At 47.4% G+C, this 19,465-nt stretch overlaps 1 long non-coding RNA gene across 1 annotated transcript in view; it reads right to left on the bottom strand.

Annotated features, from left to right (window-relative positions):
• The window catches only part of LOC135968179 (uncharacterized), a 43,741-nt gene extending 25,835 nt beyond the window's left edge, over nt 1–17,906 (bottom strand). The window contains exon 1 of the long non-coding RNA XR_010582735.2: nt 17,677–17,906. This is a non-coding gene — a long non-coding RNA (uncharacterized lncRNA). The remainder of the gene's footprint in view (nt 1–17,676) is intronic.
• Between the last annotated feature and the right edge of the window lie 1,559 nt (nt 17,907–19,465).

Below are 19,465 nucleotides of genomic sequence, written 5' to 3'. Positions count from 1 at the left end.
CCTCACAACAGACTGGGATAGAGGGAAGGAGGGCAGGAGGTGGGCCCCTTGTCCACGAGAGCCTCCTCCCACCCCATCCCCTTCCTCAGGAGGGCAGCCTGCCCAGTGCAGGCTCCCTTCTCCCCAGGTAAGACCCTGGCGTCTCTACAGGAACACCCACCTCCCTTCCCTGCAATCCACTCCAGCTGCTCACGGCCAGTCAAGGGGGGCGCTCTTCAGGGAGGAGCAAACGGTTTCGAGGACAGCCTGAACTCCAACGTCCCAGGTGTGGCTTGCCAGGAAGCACAGAGGAAGGATGCAGGTCCCGAGAAGGAGGAGGCGCAGGAGGACGATGAGAGAGAAGAGAGAGAGACAAGAGAGGCAGACTGCCCAGCGGGGGGCTGAGCACAGGACCTGGCTGAGGCCTCCTGGGGAGGGGCAGAGGCAAACTGGCTGCTGCTTCTAGGCTGCTCGGGAAGATACAAGCTCGAAGGGGCTGCAAGGCAGGACTCACTGAGGAGCAGTCATGTGGATGCCCCGCCTCTCACATGGCACACACTCACAACATGCAACTCACATGCAACACAACACAACACGCATGTACAATGTGCTTATACAACACTGACAACACACACTGCACACAAACACACACAACCTATACAACACATACCCAATACATGCAACTCACAACACAATGTGCATTTATAACACACTCATACGACACATAACCAATACATGCAACTCACAACACACATGTGCGTACAACACACTCATACACACATACAGCACACGTAACTTACATACAACACAACACGCATGAACAATGCACTCATACAGCACACACAACACACAACTCACATACAACATGCACATGCAACACACTCATACAACACACAACACTCATACAACACACAACACACGTAACTCACAACACAACATGCACACACAACACTCATACAACATACATACAATACATGCAACTCACAACATACACATACAACACACTCATACAGCTCACGTACAACACATGCAACTCACGTTCAACACAACATGCACGTACAACACACTCGTACAACACAACACTCATACAATGTACACACAATACATGCAACTCACAACACAACATACACATACAATACACTCATACAACACATACAACACATGCAACTCACGCACAACACAGCATGCACGTACAACACACTCATACAACATATAACACATACAACATACACACAACACACGCAACTCAACACAAATACATGTACAATTCACTCACAACACACAACACTCATACAACACACAACACATGCAACACATAAACACATGTACAACACACTGATACAACACACAAAACTCATACATCACACACAATACATGCAACTCATATACGACATACACATACACACATACAACACACAACACTCATACAACATACAAAGCATGCAACTCACAAATACACGCACAACACACTCATACAACACACAACACTCAAACATACAAGTGCAACTCAACACAATATGCACATACAACACACATACAACCCATGCAACTCACATACAACACAACACACTCATACAACACATTCATAGAACACACACTATACAGATTCTAAGTATGAAATAGAAAACAGCACACGCACAGTTTCTAAATTCGATGAAAACTTTTTTCAAGAAAGTCGTCCAACATTCAAACTGGTACCATGTCCTCATTTTCAGCTGCTGTTCAGATTCAAGCATTTTTATCATCTACTCTATGAATTATAATAATACAGCATAAACCCATTTTTCATTTTACACCCACTTTGCCGTGGGGTACTCCAAAACAGGGGCCAGGAGCCTCAGAGTCGTCCCTCGGAACAAAACACAACCGACACTCAGAGGCCAGGACGGGAACTCGGGGGGTGACACACACTCTCTCATCTGCAGAGCTCTGCTTCAAATACTTTACACGTAACCAGGGCTGGAACGGGTTGGTGAGGGTACAGACATGGCAAACTGAGAAGAAACTGGCAGGTGGAGAAAGATCAGTCAAAATCCAAGGAAAAATGCTGAACATTTTCCACAAATAGTTCACACAACAGATGATACTCAGGCTACTGAAAGTTTATTGAGAGGGGTCTTGCTCCAAAGAAAAAGTTCTCTCCCAAAGTTATCAAAGTTTCACAGCAGGTACCTGCCCCCAACACACCATCTTCCGAGGGCCTAGGAGTCAAAAAGAAGGTAAGACAGTAGTAAGGGTACAGGGGGAGGAGAGCGGGAGGGGACCGAGAACTCGGAACCAAGAGATGGGCGGACACTGAATGCCTGACTCCAAGGTTATCACCTCAGAAAACAAGTCTGTTTAAGTCCGTAGTAACAGTGTTAGTACTTTCACTGAACCTGCACTCAACACTGGAGAACCTCCCTGTGTTATGAAGACGATCTGAAAAATAACATTAATTCACAATGTAGAGTGATGATTCAGCCACAGAAAATAAAACTGACATAATCCACTACAAGTCACACTATGTCTTTCTTTAAGACTGGTTTATGATGCAGAAAAGAGGCAGTTTGAGATCTAAAATACTTAAACTGGCAAACACCTTGTTTCCCTGAATTCTCACAACCGTGGCATCAGCTAGAGTAAGACAGAGTGGTTTTCAGAGCTTCCAGAACAGCAGAACAGATCAATCATAAATACGCAAAAGTGATCTGAAAACAGAATTAATTAATATTCCACGTTTTGGCTTAAACTAGTCATGTGATTTCCAATAAGTGGGAAACATTCACACCAATTTTTATAAGAAAGTTCAATGTGAACACATAGTACAGAACATTGCCTTTGTTTTAGAATTTATTTATTTAATATGACAATTTCATTTGTATTTAGTTATTCTTGATGTTGAATACTCATCTTTATTAATGATGAGCTACCCATTTTCTGACTGAGGAAACAAAGTTGTCACTACCTAACAGCAATACTCAAAACAGCCTGTATGAAAGGAAAAGGTATATCTGTGTGCACACAGATGCATACACATGCATACACGTACCTATACATGTACACACGCGTGTACATATGTGCATACACATACACGTGTGTGCATGAGCACACATGCATGCACACATATGCACATACATGCATACACACGCATATGCACATACACGTAGACTCATATACACACGTACACATGCACACACATACATGCATATACATGTGCACATGGACACGTGGACACGCACATACACACGCATACACACATGCACACACATGCATGCGTACATGCATACGTAAGTATCATCTCAGGTACGTGGATTCAAAATTCTGATGCAAACAAGAATAATTACAAAACAAGGTAGGGTGTCAACAAGTGAGAATTGAGATGAAAGTTCTGATATGTTCCAGAGACAATACGGGAGGTCGTCACATCACATAAATATCTTACCCATTTTAAACATGACAATTCCTGCCAACATCGGCCTGGATTAAGATGATTTCATTGACATAAGGAACAGAAAATATAGTATTTATTCTAATGAGATTCTGTAATCATTACATTATTTTCACAATTATAAGTAATCACTAAATAACTTCCTCCCAAGGGTCTAAAAATAAAAATAAGATAACAAAAGAAGGTCACAGTCCTGACAGCTTTATCATGCAAATCACAACTGTGAAAATCAAGCATGTTTTTGAGACTATGCCCTCCTCAAATATCCTTCATGGAATTTTGTACCAGTAATGGCTGGTAATTAATTGTTATACCAGCTGGAAAGTATATCATTGGGGGTACATGAAGTAAACATGTAAAGAGAAATGAACACACACACTTGAACCCAGGCCTCATTTCACAACTGTTTCCTACTTTCGATTTGCTTAGTTTACTTCATGAGGTACCTCGAGGAGAGAAAGCAGAGCTGAGATCTGCCCCGAGGCTGCTTCGGGAAGAGCTGGGTGGGCACCAAGACCCTCAGACCGAGGGCTGAGCTGCGTGGCTATGACCCCATCACTGCAGCTCCCCAAGCGTGTGTCCCTGTGTGTCACGCAAACCCCTGCCACACAGGTGACACACGCCACACGCCTGACACAGGCTCAGCACACAGGGAGCGATCAGTAAGTGGTGACTAGAGAGAAGTGACGGCCTTCAGCGTGGATGGAGAAAACAGGCCACAGACTCACAGAGGAAACGCCACAGATCCACAGACGGAGAAAACACCACAGACGCACGGACGGAGGAAACACCACAGACGCATGGAGGGAAGAAAAGTGCCACAGACGCACGGAGGGAGGAAAAGGTGCCACAGACGCAGGGACGAAAGAAACGCCACTGACGCACGGATGGAAGAAACGCCACAGACGCATGGACGGAGAAAACGTGCCACAGAGGCACACACGGAGAAAACAGGCCACAGATGCACGAACAGAGGAAACGCCACAGACACACGGACGGAGGAAACAGGGCAGAGACGCCCATACACCAGTGTGGAACGTCGGACAGGAACGTCCCGGCCATGCACTGTCCACTCCCCCTAGAGACTTCCCACCCCAGAGCACTCAGGATGGCTGTGGAGCTCCTGCCACGCACCCCAGAGGCGAAGCTGGGGAGCCAGAGATGAGCAGGTTCACGTCCATCAAATGCAGCTGCAATCCCTGTAATAACTGCAGGTCACTATTAAACAGAAGGGCACTTCACTTGGAATAAAAGCACTCTGCATAAAAGAACTAAAGATTGGCTGGAGACAGCTTAGAAACCGTCACCATTATTCTTGTTAGTGACAGCGAAGCTTCAAGAGTGGTCACTTTTCCTGTAGAAATCCCACAGAGGTGATTCCTGGAACTCATTTAGAATATTTCTTTCCCAGAAACCACACAACCAAGAACTTAATAGTGCCGTCTCTTGACCAGAAAGATTCAGATTTCTGATGAAACTAAACCCTGTCCAGCCTCCTGATTCTAGAAGATGCTATACAGAAAAGCTAACTCAAAGGGGTCTCATTTCTTTTGTCATCCACGACACATAAAAAAATTTTTTAAATATACAAAAAATGTAGGAATTGTACAGTGAATACCCATGTGTCTACCCCCTGGATCACAGACCAGATTTAAATGTAAAGTTCTAAAGGTTCCCAGCTAAGGAAATGTGCAGTGTAAGCCTCTACCTGGTTAGAACCAAGGGGAATGGAATGAGCTTTCCCCAGCCTTGCTGCTCAGCTGGGAGGGGCTGCCACAGCTCAGCCACCCCACCCCAGAGCACCCAGGATGGCTGTGGAGTTCCTGCCACCCACCCCAGAGGTGAGGCTGGATCCCCATTCGCGGTGTTAAGAATGAGCCAGCCTTTAGAGGCCATGTGGTCTATACTTGAATAGAAAATGTTCCAGGAAACTAAAGATTCCAATGCGTGCACTGAATTCCTAACCATTTGAAACCCAGGCTCCTCATCTATACACGAATAACAACGCTCTCTCCTGGGAAAGCATTTCAGAAGGACGAAAAAGGATCCACATGAGAGCAGCTGAAAACTACAAGGCATCATGCAATTATAAACCTTTTTCTATATCTTTGTTTCAAGGAATGTCAGCATTCTAAATATTGCAGTTCATCCCACATCACCTTTCAGGAGCAAATCATAACGATCAAAAGTATCAGCAGAATCACTACCAGCTCAGTCGCCATGTGCTTCTTCTTCCTGCATGACAATTCCTGCAGAACGATGGGACCATCCAAGAATGGCTCCCTGCCATCATGTGCCCATTCTCCTTCCCCAGGGGGCAATTCCTGTACTCACGGGGCATGGGAAACCTGTATAACGCCACCAGAAAGTCCTTGTTTGACTTACACACTTCCCAGAAGGGCTGATTTTATCCAGAATCCTAACTGTGTCAAACACTAAACCTAAGAAATCATCAAGAAACCAAGGAAATGTAAGGCCATGTCCTGCCCCGGGTGCATGGCTACTAGGGGAGAAATAGAAAATGAGACATGAAAGGAAACTTTTAAGATATTCAGACCATCACTGGATGATTCCAGGAACCCATTACAGATCATTGCTGTTCCTTATAACAGGAAAGAAATTCTAAAATCCCAACAGGCATGGTGAGTCCCTCACTTGCATGAAGTCAAAATAATAATCCATCACTCTCTTCAAAAGGACAAAAGAAAAACTCTACTTCCTCTTCATATTAATTTGTGTACAAGCGACTTAAGTGAGAAAATCTTAATGTCTGGACTGTGATATCAATAGCAAAATAATCCCAAGATTCCCAATTAAAAGATAGAGACGGCCTGAATGAATTTAAAACAAGAAAAACCGACTATATGCTGCCTACAAAAAACTCAGTTCAGCTGCAAAGACACACATAGACTAAATGTGAAGGGATGGAAAAACACATTCCACATTAATGGAAATCAAAAGTAAGCAAGAGTAGCCATATTTATTTCAGATCAATCACAATTTAAGTCAAAAACTGTAAAAAGGAGACAAAAAGGTAATTATATAATAAAGAGATCAAAATAGCAAAAGGATATAACAATTACGAGTATATGTGCACCCAACAACAAAGCACTCAGATATATAAAGCAAATATTAGTAGATCTAAATAGAGAGAGAGGTCGGGCGCGGTGCCTCACGCCCATAATCCCAGCATTTTGGGAGGGATGTGGAGGCAGGTGGATCACCTGAGGTCAGGAGTTTAAGACCAGCCTGGCCAATATGGTGAAACCCTGTCTCTACTAATACAAAAAATTAGCCCAGCATGGTGGCACATGCCTGTAATCCCAGCTACTTGGGAGGCTGAGGCAGGAGAATCACTTGAACTCAGGAGGTGGAGGTTGCAATGAGTTGAGATTGCACCTCTGCCCTCCAGCCTAGGCAACAAGAGGAAAACTCTGTCTCAAATAAATTTATATATACATACATATGTATAGAGAGAGACAGGGAGACACCAACACAACAATAGTAGGAGCTTCAAAATCCCACTGTCAGTACTGGAGGTCATCTAGACAAAAAATAACAACAAAACATCAAATTTAAAGTCCAGTGTAGACCAAATGGACCTAACAGACATTTACAGAACATTTCATCCAACAGATACAAAACGCACATTCTTCTCAGCACATGGAACATTCTCTAGAATCCACCACATGCTAGGCTACAAAAGAATTCTCAATACATTTTTTCTAAAATTGAAATAACATCTAGGATATTCTCAGACTCTAACAGAATAAAGCTATAAATCAACAACAAGGAACAGACACTTCTCAAAAGAAGACATTTATGCAGCCAATAGAGACATGAAAAAATGCTCATAATATAGAATGAGACCACCACTTCTCCTGTTGTCTTTCCCAGCTTTTCCCCGTCTCCCCTTTTCCCTAGTTTATAAGACAGGAGAAGGGGGAGAAAACAAAAAGTTAGAAAGAAACAGAAGTAAGATAAATAGCTAGACGACCTTGGCACCACCACCTGGCCCTGGTGGTTAAAATAATAATAATAATATTAACCCCTGACCAAAACTACTAGTGTTATCTGTAAATTCCAGACATTGTTTGAGAAAGCAGTGTAAAACGTTTTGTTCTGTTAGCTGATACATGTAGCCTCCCATCATGTTTTGTCTGAGGCTAGTCCTGCTACAATAATCACTCGCCATCAGAGAAATGCAAATCAAAACCACAATGAGATACCATCTCACACCAGTTAGAATGGTGATCATTAAAAAGTCAGGAAACAACAGGGGCTGGAGAGGATGTGGAGAAATAGGAACACTTTTACACTGTTGGTGGGACGGTAAACTAGTTCAACCATTGTGGAAGACAGTGTGGTCATTCCTCAAGGATCTAGTACTAGAAATACCATTTGACCCAGCCATCCCAATACTGGGTGTATACCCAAAGGATTATAAATCATGCTGCTATAAAGACACATGCACACGTATGTTTATTGCGGCACTATTCACAACAGCAAAGACTTGGAACTAACCCAAATGTCCATCAATGACAGACTGGATTAAGAAAATGTGGCACATATACACCATGGTATACTATGCAGCCATAAAAAAGGATGAGTTCATGTCCTTTGTAGGGACATGGATGGAGCTGGAAACCATCATTCTCAGCAAACTATCGCAAGGACAGAAAACTAAACACCGCATGTTCTCACTCATAGGTGGGAAATGAACAGTGAGATCACTTGGACACAGGAAAGGAAACATCACACACTGGGGCCTGTTGTGGGGAGGGGGGAGGAGGGAGGGGGGAGGGATAGCATTAGGAGATATACCTAATGTAAATGATGAGTTAATGGGTGCAGCATACCAACTTGGCACGTGAATACATATGTAATAAACCCGCACATTGTGAACATGTACCCTAGAACACAAAGTTTAATTTTAAAAAAAATCAACAACAAGGAGAACTTTCAAAACTGTATAAATACATAGAAATTAAACAATATGCCCTTGAATAGCCGATGGGTCAATGAAGAAATGAAGAAGGAAATTTAAAAATTTCTTGAAATAAATGAAAACAGAAACACAACATATCAAAGTTTATGGTATACAGCAAAAGCAGTATTAAGAGGAAAGTTTATAACAATGAACTCCTACATTTAAAAAACAGATTTAAAATAAACAACCTAACAACGAACTGCAATGAGCTAGAAGAGCAAGAACAAATCAAATCCAAAAGTGGTAGAAGAAAAGAAATAACAAAGATCAAAGAGGAACTAAATAAACTTGAAACTAACAAATATAAAAATGAAGAAAAAAATGTTGGTTTTTTGAAAAGATAAATAAAATAGACAAACCATTAGCTACACTAAGCAAACAAAAAGAAATCCGAAATAAATAAAATTAGAAACAGAAAAGGAGAATGACAGTTGATACCACAGAAATACAAGGGATCATTACAGACTATTTTGAACAACTATATGTCAACAGATTGGAAAACCTAGAAGAAATGGATAAATTCCCGGACACGTACAACCTACCAAGATGGAACCAAGAAGAAACGGAAATCCTAAAACAGACCAATAATGAGTAACATGTATGACTAAGTAATAATAAAAAGTCTCCCAACAAAGAAAAGCCCAGAACTAGGTGACTTCGCAGCTGAATTCTACACATTTTTGTTTCAATTCTTCTCAAACTATTCCAAAAGTATTGAAGAGGAGGGAATCCTGCCAAGTTCATTCTTCAAGACCAGCATTACCCTGATACCAAAATAAGACAAGGACACAATAAAAAGAGAAAACTATAGGTCAATATCCCTGATGAACACAGATGCAAAAATCCTCAACAAAATACTAACAAACTGAATCCAACAGCAAATCAAAAAGATTATACACCATGATCAAGTGGGATTTATCCCACGATGCAAGGATTGCTGAACAAACACAAATCAATAATCATGCTACATCACATCAACAGAATTAAGGACAAAAACCATAATATCATTTCGATAGATACAGAAAAAGCATTTGATAAAATTCAACGCTGCTTCATGATAGAAAGTCTCAACAAAAGAGGCACTGAAGGAAAAATACCTCAACACGATAAAGGCTATATGTAACAAACCCACAGCTAACATAATGGGGAATGGGGAAACACTAAGAGCTTTTTCTCTGAGATCTGTAACAAGACAAGGACGCCCACTTGTGCCACTCCTATTCAACACAGCACTGAACGTCCTAGTCAAGAGCAGTCAGGCAAGAGAAAGAAATCAAGGGCACCCAAAGTGGAAAGGAGGCACTCTAATTGTCTGTTTTCAGACAATGTGCTCCTATATATTAAAAAAAAAAAAAAAAGACTCCAGCAAAAATCTCTTTGAACTGATAAACAAATTCAGTAAAGTTACAGAATACAAAATCAACATATAAAAATCAGTAGCATTTCTATAGACCAACAATGAGCCAGTGAAAAAAGAAATCAAGAAAGCAATCCCATTTAACTACAAAAATATAAAATAAAAATAAAAATACCTCAGAAGAAATCTAACCAAGAAGGTTAAAGATCTCTATGAGGAAAACGATATTCTACCCTCGGAAGGTAGAACAGTGGCTTCTAGAGACAGGAAAGGGCGGCGGGAAGGCAGAAAGGGAGAGGTTGTCTAATGGATACAAAATTACATCTAGATAGTAAAAATAAGGGTTAGTGTGCTATAGCCTTGTAGGGTGACTACAGTTTACAATTTATTGTATATTTTCAAGCAGCTAGAAGAGAGGATTTTAAATATTCCCAGCATTAAGAAATGACAAATGTTTGAGATGATGGACATGCTAATTACCCTGAGTTGCTAATTACACACGAAAAACATGTATTGAAATATCATACTGTATCCCATGGATATGTACTATAATGTGTCCATTAAAAATAATAGTTGTTAAAAACCCAAGGGTCATTTCTCATGTGTCCTATGTCAGTGTTGTGGTCCATTGGTGGAGACCTAGCCATTTGCAAGTAAGACTATAGTCACTTGAGCTGAAAGCAAATGAATCGTCACAAAAATTACCACTGGCACCAAGTCTTCTTTCCAGAATTTCCTGCCCACAGCACTGCCACAGTCACTGTGGGCAGGAAAGACACACTAGCACCCAAGTTTCAACCCCAGTACAGTTGATGCTTTTATTTCTCTGGTTTGGAATAGGTGTGTGTTCATAATTTACGTTTACTCCAACTGTCCCCTTGCTTAAATAGCTTCTTAAGGATAACTTCCTCTTACTAAATCTCAACAGCTTCTGAGCATCCGTTATATTCTCCAAAGTAAATAAAAAGAGAAAATGTGTTAAAAGCCTGATAATGTTCACTTAAGAATCCAGCATGATGTACAGCTTGAAATGGCTACTCCACCTTGTTCCTTTACATGACTTTTAAAGTAGCCCCAGTTATTATACATAATTGAAGTCATAATTTCTGCAATACCATTAGGTCCACGAACGGTGGGGCCAGGGGACTTCAAAGTCTGTCTCCGATTTTTTTTTTTAAAAAAAGGAAAGCTCATGAGAGTAGGTAATGAAAATAAATATTCACACAACTCGGAACAGGGGATGGTGAAACATAAAACTCCAGCCTGGCACAGGTGTCCAGCCAGTGAGGGTGGGGACACAGACTCATACGGTCCCCACAATCCCTCAGAAATGCCACAGACAGGTGGGTGGCCTGAGACAGAGCCAGGCTCCGAATTCCGGGAGCTGTCTGGCTCATGTGCACCTCATATGGTCCACACTGCACGAGGATGCCCAACGTCACCAGTCCCGGTGCAGAACACAAGAATGCCCCATGGCATGAGCCCCCGCTGCACAGCATAGCCCGAAGGTGCCAGCTCAGACTCCTACACACGCTGGTCACCAAGGCACTGCCCTCCAGGAAGGAGGACCCCAGAGGTCGTGGCAGGGTGAGCTTCTGCTCTTCATCATCCGCGAGCAGAGGGGAAAGTCCCAGCAGACATTTGGGGAGCCTCTACACGTGGTTCTGGGACTCTGAGTGGAGGTTCAAAGATGTCCCCAGGTACGCCAGACTCAAACCTAAAAAAGACCCATTCTTCCAGATATGCCCAGACTGGAACCTATATAGGCCATCCTTCCTAGCTTTTCTCTGGAAAAGCAGGCTTAAAAGAGTATCGACTAAAAGGGGCCACCAGGAAGACAGAAGTCCTATCTTTAAAAAAAGATTTTTTTTTTTTTTTTTAAAAGAGGCACTGAGGCTCTGACCCATCTGAGCACAGAGTACATGCTCGGCAGCCTCTGTCAGAGCAGAGCAAGTACACACATGCTCTCCATGCCCTGTGCTCCCAGCACCCGTGCTCCCCGCACCCATGCTTCACACGCCCGTGCTCCCCACACCCGTTCTCCCCGCACCCGTCCTCTCCACGCCCATGCTCCCTACACCTATCTGTGCTCCCCATGCCTATGCTCCCTGCAGCCGTGCTCCCCGCACTGTGCTCCCTGCGCCCATGTCTGCTCCTCGAGCTCTCTTCCACTGGTTTCCTCTGTACATCCCTCTTGATAGTCACTGTCACCTCGAATCACCTGGCTAAATGGAGGTAAAGAAAAAGTCTAGAGTAGCACATTGGAGGACAGAGTGGAAGTGGCTATTTACCAAGCAGGGCTATGAGATGAGCGCATCTGATCCCCATTAATCCTGACGGTCAGTTGATTAGCCCTGTTCAACAGCTGGGGACACTGAGGTGTGGAAGGACGGGCTTGCTTACCCCAGACGATGCTGACAGTGTGGGCCCAGCCCAGTCCCACAGCCACCAGGAGGAGGCTCCTCACTGGGCAGGCGCGGAGGTGCAGCCCAGAGAACGCTTGGGACCCTGGCACAGACTCCTCAGGAAGGAAACAGAGAAAGGCCCACAGAGACTCAAGCAGCACAAAAGAAGGTCACCCACAAGTTAAAAATAGATGTTTGTGCTTTACCGTCCCAGAGTGCTAAAAATCCAACCCACTCACATGCACAGCCTGACGTGAGCCTGGCCTCCTGCAGCACTGGGCTAAGCGAGAGACGTACCTGCCTCTCTCCCGACAATAGCAGACTTGGCAGCTATTCTTCAATGTACTTGACACGCTTCTGTGAGGATTAAGCGACACTCTGTCGAAACTGGCTAAGTTTAATCCTGACACAGCCAACCATCTAGATCTGCAGTGAACAAACAACTTACTTTGGATGATTCTGCCACTAACAAAGACCCTGAATCTCCCACCAAAGCTTAGTGACACGACTTACCTTTCTGTTTTCATTTCAGGTACACTGGCCCACATGATCTAATTTACCTGCTGATAATGCCTTGGAAAGACCACCAGGGGGCCCCACACCATTTTCAGCTTTAGAGGGATGTGAATTTCCCTTTGATGAGAAAGGTGATGGGGAAATAAAACAAGGATCCAAAACAGATGCCTGTGTGTTTCCTGGGAGTGATAAAGTCAGGAACTGCCTCTGTGTATCAGGCGAGGGAGTAACAGAGACAATGGCACCAACTCCTGAGACAGAAGACCTGATGCATGGTGCAGCCACCGCCTGTGGCCAAGGAAATTCCAGGGAATGTAGACCCCAGTTGTATGGTACAGCCACCATGTGCGACCACAGAGATTCCAGGAATGCAGACCCTCAGTCACATGGTACAGCCACTATCTGCAGCCACAGAAATTCCAGAGAACACAGACCCTCAGACACATGGTACAGCCACTATCTATGGCCATGGAAATTCCAAGGAATGCAGACCCTCAGTCACATGGTACAGCCACCATATATGGCCACGGAAATTCCGAGGAATGCATACCCCAGTCGCATGGTGCAGCCACAGCCTGCAGCCACAGAAATTCTGGAGAACGCAGACCCCAGTCGCATGGTATAGCCACTACCTATGGCCATGGAAATTCCAGAGAACAGAGACCCTCATTCCCATGGTACAGCCACCACCTATGGCCACGGAAATTCACGGGAACGCAGACCCTCAGTTACATGGTACAGCTACCACCTGTGGTCACAGAAATCCTGGGGAACACAGACTCCAGTCGCATGGTGCAGCTACCACCTGTGGTCATAGAAATCCTGGGGAACACAGACTCCAGTCGCATGGTGCAGCCACCACCTGCAGTCACGGAAATTCCAGGGAATGCAGACCCCAGTCACATGGTACAGCCACCATCTATGGCCACGGAAATTCCAGGGAACATAGACACCAGTCGCATGGTGCAGCCACCACCTGTGGCCATGGAAATTCTGGGGAATGCAGGCCCCAGTCTCTAAAGTATGAACTTCACTGCAGTGAATGTAGAAGAGTTTCTCTCTGTGCAGAGCTCAGTATCCAGAAGGGGAGATGGCCCCAGGAATGCCTTCCTCCTCTTCAGAGCTCAGGGCCTAGGGCTGACACCCTTGGGAGGGGTCCTTGTTCAGCAATTGTGCCTGTGGAGGGTCCCCCAACACTCACCGTGCACCTCCTAGGAGCAGAGGCTACAACAGGGAGCCAGAGACCAAGCTCTGCTCAGACAACAGTGAGCTGATGGCCTTCCACTCTAAGTTCAACAGGGACCCAGGGACCAAGCTCTGCTCAGACAACAGTGAGTTGATGGCCTTCCACTCTAAGTTCAACAGGGACCCAGGGACCAAGCTCTGCTCAGACAATAGTGAGCAGATGGCCTTCCACTCTAAGTTCAACAGGGACCCAGGGACAAAGTTCTGCTGAGACAACAGTGAACTGATGGCCTTCCACTCTAAGTTCCAACTGCATGGAATGTGTATTCCATGAATGCTTGTTAAATGAATGATTCATATAAGGTCATCTGTGCTGACCTTTGCTGGTCTGCTGACTGTGAGCTTCAGAGCATAGGCCTCATTCCTGGAGCAGCCAGCTCTTCCCAGAGCGACAGCCGCTGCAGGGCAAAGCCCAGAGCTTGTCCTGCAGCAACACACTCAGGACCCTGCGCTGGGCACGCTGGGGGCCTCTCCAGCAGAAGATCCCCAGCCCTGACCGTGCAATACCAGTGAACCCCAGGGGAGTCCCAAGTGCTCAAAATCGTGTAAATGTCCATTGTGATTTAACATATCAATTTTAGAAGAAAGGGCATATTGCCACCTCCCTCCTCAAACTAGGGACTATAAATCGATCCATCACCCTAACTGAGACTCTGCCTTAAATTCTGCTAAAACTACCATCCAAACACTCAAATTTACATTAGCGTTAAGGGAAAAAAAAAACTAAACCAAACACCTGTAAGAAACGGTCAAGTAACCTGTGATACATCAACCCAAAGATTAAACATGAAAACAATGAAGTAGCAAGATATTAAAAGAATATAAACTCTATGTACATCGTGGCCCAAGGTTCTAAAATTACACAGAGACAAAGACTGGAATGGAAGGGGGATATGTTTACAGATACATTTTTTATTTTTTAATTTTTAATATTACTTCTCTAATGTATGATTTGACTAACCAGATAATTCAGCAAAAAATAAAAAAATTAATTGTGCCTATAGATAAATATGTAAAGAATCCTTTTCTTTGATGCCAATGGAATTAGTTTGGGTCTGACCCACAGTCTTCAATCTTTTAATTAAGACACAAAAATCATCTTTCAAGCTGTTAGGAAAAAAAGAAGAAAAAGATTGAAAACCAGGAGCCCAGAAGAAAAGGACTCGCTATATATCACAGCGTCTCTCCACGCCTCTCCACCCCGGACAGTGCTCCCTCTTTCCCCATTTTCATACCTACTGCACAAAACACTTAGTAAAGAACTATCTCAATTCATGAGTCACACAGCACAAAGGGCCAGTGTCTCTGCCAAACATACCCTGCAGCCCCAAAACGAAGAGGCAACTGGTTCCTTCCTTCCTCAGTGAAGGAAGAATGAGAGGCTCACACCTCAATGTCTTAGCACTTTCCTGCTTTGTTGGTTTCCAGGGCTTATTAAAATTAACCACCCACCCCCCCCCCCCCCCGCGGATATTGAAGAAAGAAAGCAGGAAGGTTGTGCACGCTTCCAAGAGGCAGAGCCCTGCTTCCGCAGCCACCTCTGTCTTTCTACCCACAGCAGCCGGGTTTACCAATTAGTATCCCTTAAAGAGCAGTTTATGCTCATCGCGAACAAATGGATGCAATTGCTTCTTTTGAGATGCAGCAAGTTTTGGGCCCTCAGCAAAAAAAAAAAAAAAAGAAAGAAAGAAAGAAAGAAAGAAAGAAAGAAAGAAAGAAAGAAAGAAAGAGAAAAAACAGGGCACTGGCACAACAGTCATAACCTCTGCGTGGCACACACACAGAAGGAAAGTTAAAGCCCTGCAGGCGGAGGCGTTCGGAAAGGGAAGGTGGAAGCAGGAAGGACGCCCACGGGATAGAGTGGTCAGAAACAGACCACCTCACCAAAGGGCGCCTTAGACGTTCCAGAGGACAAAATGCCCCTCTTTCCAGGGTAAACACCCATTTGCCAAACTCAGCCAGTGACGGCAAGCAGGAGTTTGCTTTTTTTTTTAAGGCGTCTGAGTAACGATGACAAGAGCAAGAAATGAGCTTAATAATGGGACTGACAGGGCCCTGGGCTGGTGACTCAGCTGATGTGCACAGCATCAAAACCCAGGTTCCTCAGTGCGCTCCCTCTGCAGTTCAGGACAGCACTACAACTCACCCCATCAATCACTGCTTAAAAAATCAGTTCTAAAAAAAGACGACCCATTTGAAAGCAGCTGGAGGAGGAAGACAGAGAGTGTCTCACAGAATCCAACCGCTTGTAGCCTCGGAACCATAACAAGAATATGAAACTAGCGGGTCCAGTGTGAGGCAGAACAGAGACGCCGTCACGGCTCTCAGGAGGCTGAGCAGGAAGCGCATGGCTCAGGCCCTGCAACGCCCTAAGGGCGCCTGGAGCAGCCCACAGGCCTGTGTCCTTCGTGTGGGTTCACCTTCCTAGTTTCCTGGGTAAATTCAATGTACAGCATTTATTCGCCAAGAAAAGAACATTCAAATCAAACTACTGTCATAACTCTGAAGGGCTCTTAACACTCCAGTCCACACGTTCAAAAGCCCACAAATATCAGTGCTGCCACTGTGCAGGTAACAATGTTTTGGATGCATCATGCACGTAACCAGTAACGATGTTTTCATGTTTTCCATAGCCATCTCATTCAGGATACTAAAATGATCTGTGACGACTTGATACTTAGTTATCTGTGATTTTCAGATAGATTTAACAAGGCTACCTGGCCAAGAAGGCCTCACCCTCCTGAACCCGGGCACCGGTGCCCCTACGTGCACCCGGGGGCTGGGGAGCGCAGTCTCCACCACCTCTCGCTCTTCAATGTTAAATGTCCTCCCGGAGCTCCTGCGTCGTGGGCCCAGGCTCGGCCCCTCCTGGAGAGCCCTTTCCACATTACAGGACAGGGGAAGCCCAGAGCCCGCGCTGCGGCGTCGCTGACGTCCTGGAGTCCCCGCTTCCTGGTCCTTCCCGTCCGCGGAGGCTGGCGGGGAGGGCCTGGGACCCATTTTAGTTTTCGGTTTTGTCACGAGCCGGAAGGCGACAGCACATGCGAGCGCAGGAAACCCTTTTTTAAAATCTTCCAGCGGAAACGCGAGGGGCTGCCGGACTGCCTCGGAGACGCCAAGCGGGAACCCAGAGCACCCCTGCCGTTTCCCGCATTGCAGCAGCCGGGACCCCGCCCACGCCGCGGGGGGCCCGAGGCGACAGGAGGCCCGCCGGGATCCGGCCGTTTCTTCCTCGACATGCTGGGGGGTGGCGTGGGGCGGAGTTGGGGGGCGGGGGCAACTTAAGAAGTGATCGCGCTGTACCCAGGATTCGGAGGGGAAGCCCGGCGCCATCCTACAGCTCAGAGGCAGAACGACCCCGGAAGGTGTTCCAGGCGACCCCCTCTACCAGGCTCAATTTAAAACATAAACCGGAGAGGGTGGAAAGCTCACTATTTTCCGAATGGAGGTTCCTACCGCCATGTTCCTTCCTCCTCCGCCCCACCCGGCAAGGACCCCGGGGCTGCCTTGCCGGCTCCCGCCGCCCCGCAGGTACCCCTGCCGCTCCCGGGCACGGGCTTCTCCCCAGTTCTTCCCATCGCTTCCCCGCTCTTCTCCCCAGTTCTTCCCATCGCTTCCCCACCTTTCCCCGGGTCCTCCCATCGCTTCCCCCTCTTCTGCCCGGTTCCCCCATCCCCTTCCCCTGTTCTCCCCTTCTCCCTCTTCTCCCCTTCTCCGTCCGTCCCTCCCTCGCCGCCCAGAGTGGGGCGCGCACCTTGAGCATGTCCCCCGCTGGTCAGCACGCCGATGGCCTTGCCGGCCCCGGAGAGGTGCTCCAGGAACTTCCGCAAGGAGCCCTTGGGGGCCCGGGAGTCGTCCGCGTCCAAGGCGAGGAGGCCCAGGGCAGCCGCTAGTCCGGGTGCGCAGCAGGCAATGGAGACCCTGCCGCCGCGCGCCCGACTCGGAAACGCTGCCCCGCCCGCGCCCCCGCCCGGCCCTAGCGTCAAAGGGCTTTGACGGGCGGGGCCCAAGCGCACAGGAGGGGCTGCGGGGGTGGGGGCGCGGCTAGGGGCAGGGGCAGGGGCAGGGAAAGGGGCAGAGAAAGGGGCAGGGGCTGGCCGGGGGCGGGTGTGGGCAGGAGGACCTACGCGGGGGTCGTCGTAGGTGGCTGCCGCGCTAGCGGTGGGTGAGGTCGCGGAGGCGGGGGTAGCACCACAAGTGGGCGGAGTCCCTGGGGGTGGGGCCGCGTTGCCGGTGCGCTAGCCTCGCGGGTGCGTTGGAGGACTCTGGTTGGGGCCTTTAGAGATGCCCGGAGCGCCACAGGTGGCGGCAGGGGCAGCGACCGGGGGAGGGGAGACCGCAAGGGGGCGGGGTCACATCGTTCGCTAGGCGGGCCAAGGCAGGGCGGAATAGAACGCCGGGAGCATCTCCCGGGGTCGGGGGGGCAAGGGAGACCGTGAGTGGGCGCGAACGCCGGGGCTGGTGGAAACCCCGCACTTGCGGGGAGCGCGGTGGCGGGGCGGGGTGGAATTGGGGTGCGGAGACCCCACCTGGACGCGGAGGCTCGCGGCAGGCCCGGTAGATCCGGCTGTTGTCAGCGCCGAGCCCGGCCGGGCGCACAGCTTCTTGGTGGCGGCAGGATTCCTCCTGGGGCTGCGCTAGGAGCCTCTGCGCGCGGCTTCCTCGATCCCCGCCCCCACGTTTTCTCTGCAGCCTGAGGTCGAGAAGGACGCACGGAGAGTGGATCCTCCAGGTGGTGGGAAAAGCTGAGCGCGGCGAGCTTAGCTATGACGAAGCTGCGATTTCCCGGGTCCACGGGGTCTGTGGCGCTCCCGGGCCCCCAGCCCGTCCCGTGGGGAGAAGAATCCTTGGGGTGGGGGAGAGTATCGGGGCGCTACCCTCAGAGACGCCTGGGCGCGCGAAAGTCAGAGTGGGACAGGAGGAGGCGCAACGGGACTGACCTGGCGGGGAGGCGGGACGACCCTTCCTCCCTATGGACAGGCGCGCTGCTGTACGCTGTGCCGACCTCGGCTGACTTCACCGGCCAACTCCACGTGCTGAAATACGCACATCCAAAGTGCTGTGCCAGTTGCCCATCCACAGCTTAGCAGCCTGGTGCCAGTTACCTGCGATGGGAGAGGGAGCAGCCCCTACAAAAGCACGGGCTTATGGGATCCCGGTTCCTTCAGTGCTCACCCCACGAAGAAGGGCTCCCAAACGGCCCCACTCGAGGGCTTTCCGGAGGATGGTCCTGCGCAGTGGGTGTTTGTTGAACAGATAGGAAACAACAAAAGAGACTAAGAAGAGGTTTGTTCTGTGAACCCGGGAAAGTGAAGCAATCGCAAAGGAGAGTCTCACCAAAGGGCAATCCTGGGGAAAAGATGGAGAGGCATGGATTTTTCTTGGATGTGTGCCTCATCCTGGGGCTCATCCTGCTGAGCATCAAATATTCATTGCAAAAGAGGAAAAAAATATATATGCTGCAGACAATGCTGGATGGTCTAATCTCTCCCTTGGCCAGAATTAACGGCGAAATTCCTAACCCCTCGTGGTCCTCAGAATCA

This window comes from Macaca fascicularis, chromosome 18 (genome assembly GCF_037993035.2).
Source record: "Macaca fascicularis isolate 582-1 chromosome 18, T2T-MFA8v1.1".
In the NCBI taxonomy this organism is placed as follows: domain Eukaryota; kingdom Metazoa; phylum Chordata; class Mammalia; order Primates; family Cercopithecidae; genus Macaca; species Macaca fascicularis.
This window is presented reverse-complemented; position numbering and strand designations above follow the sequence as displayed.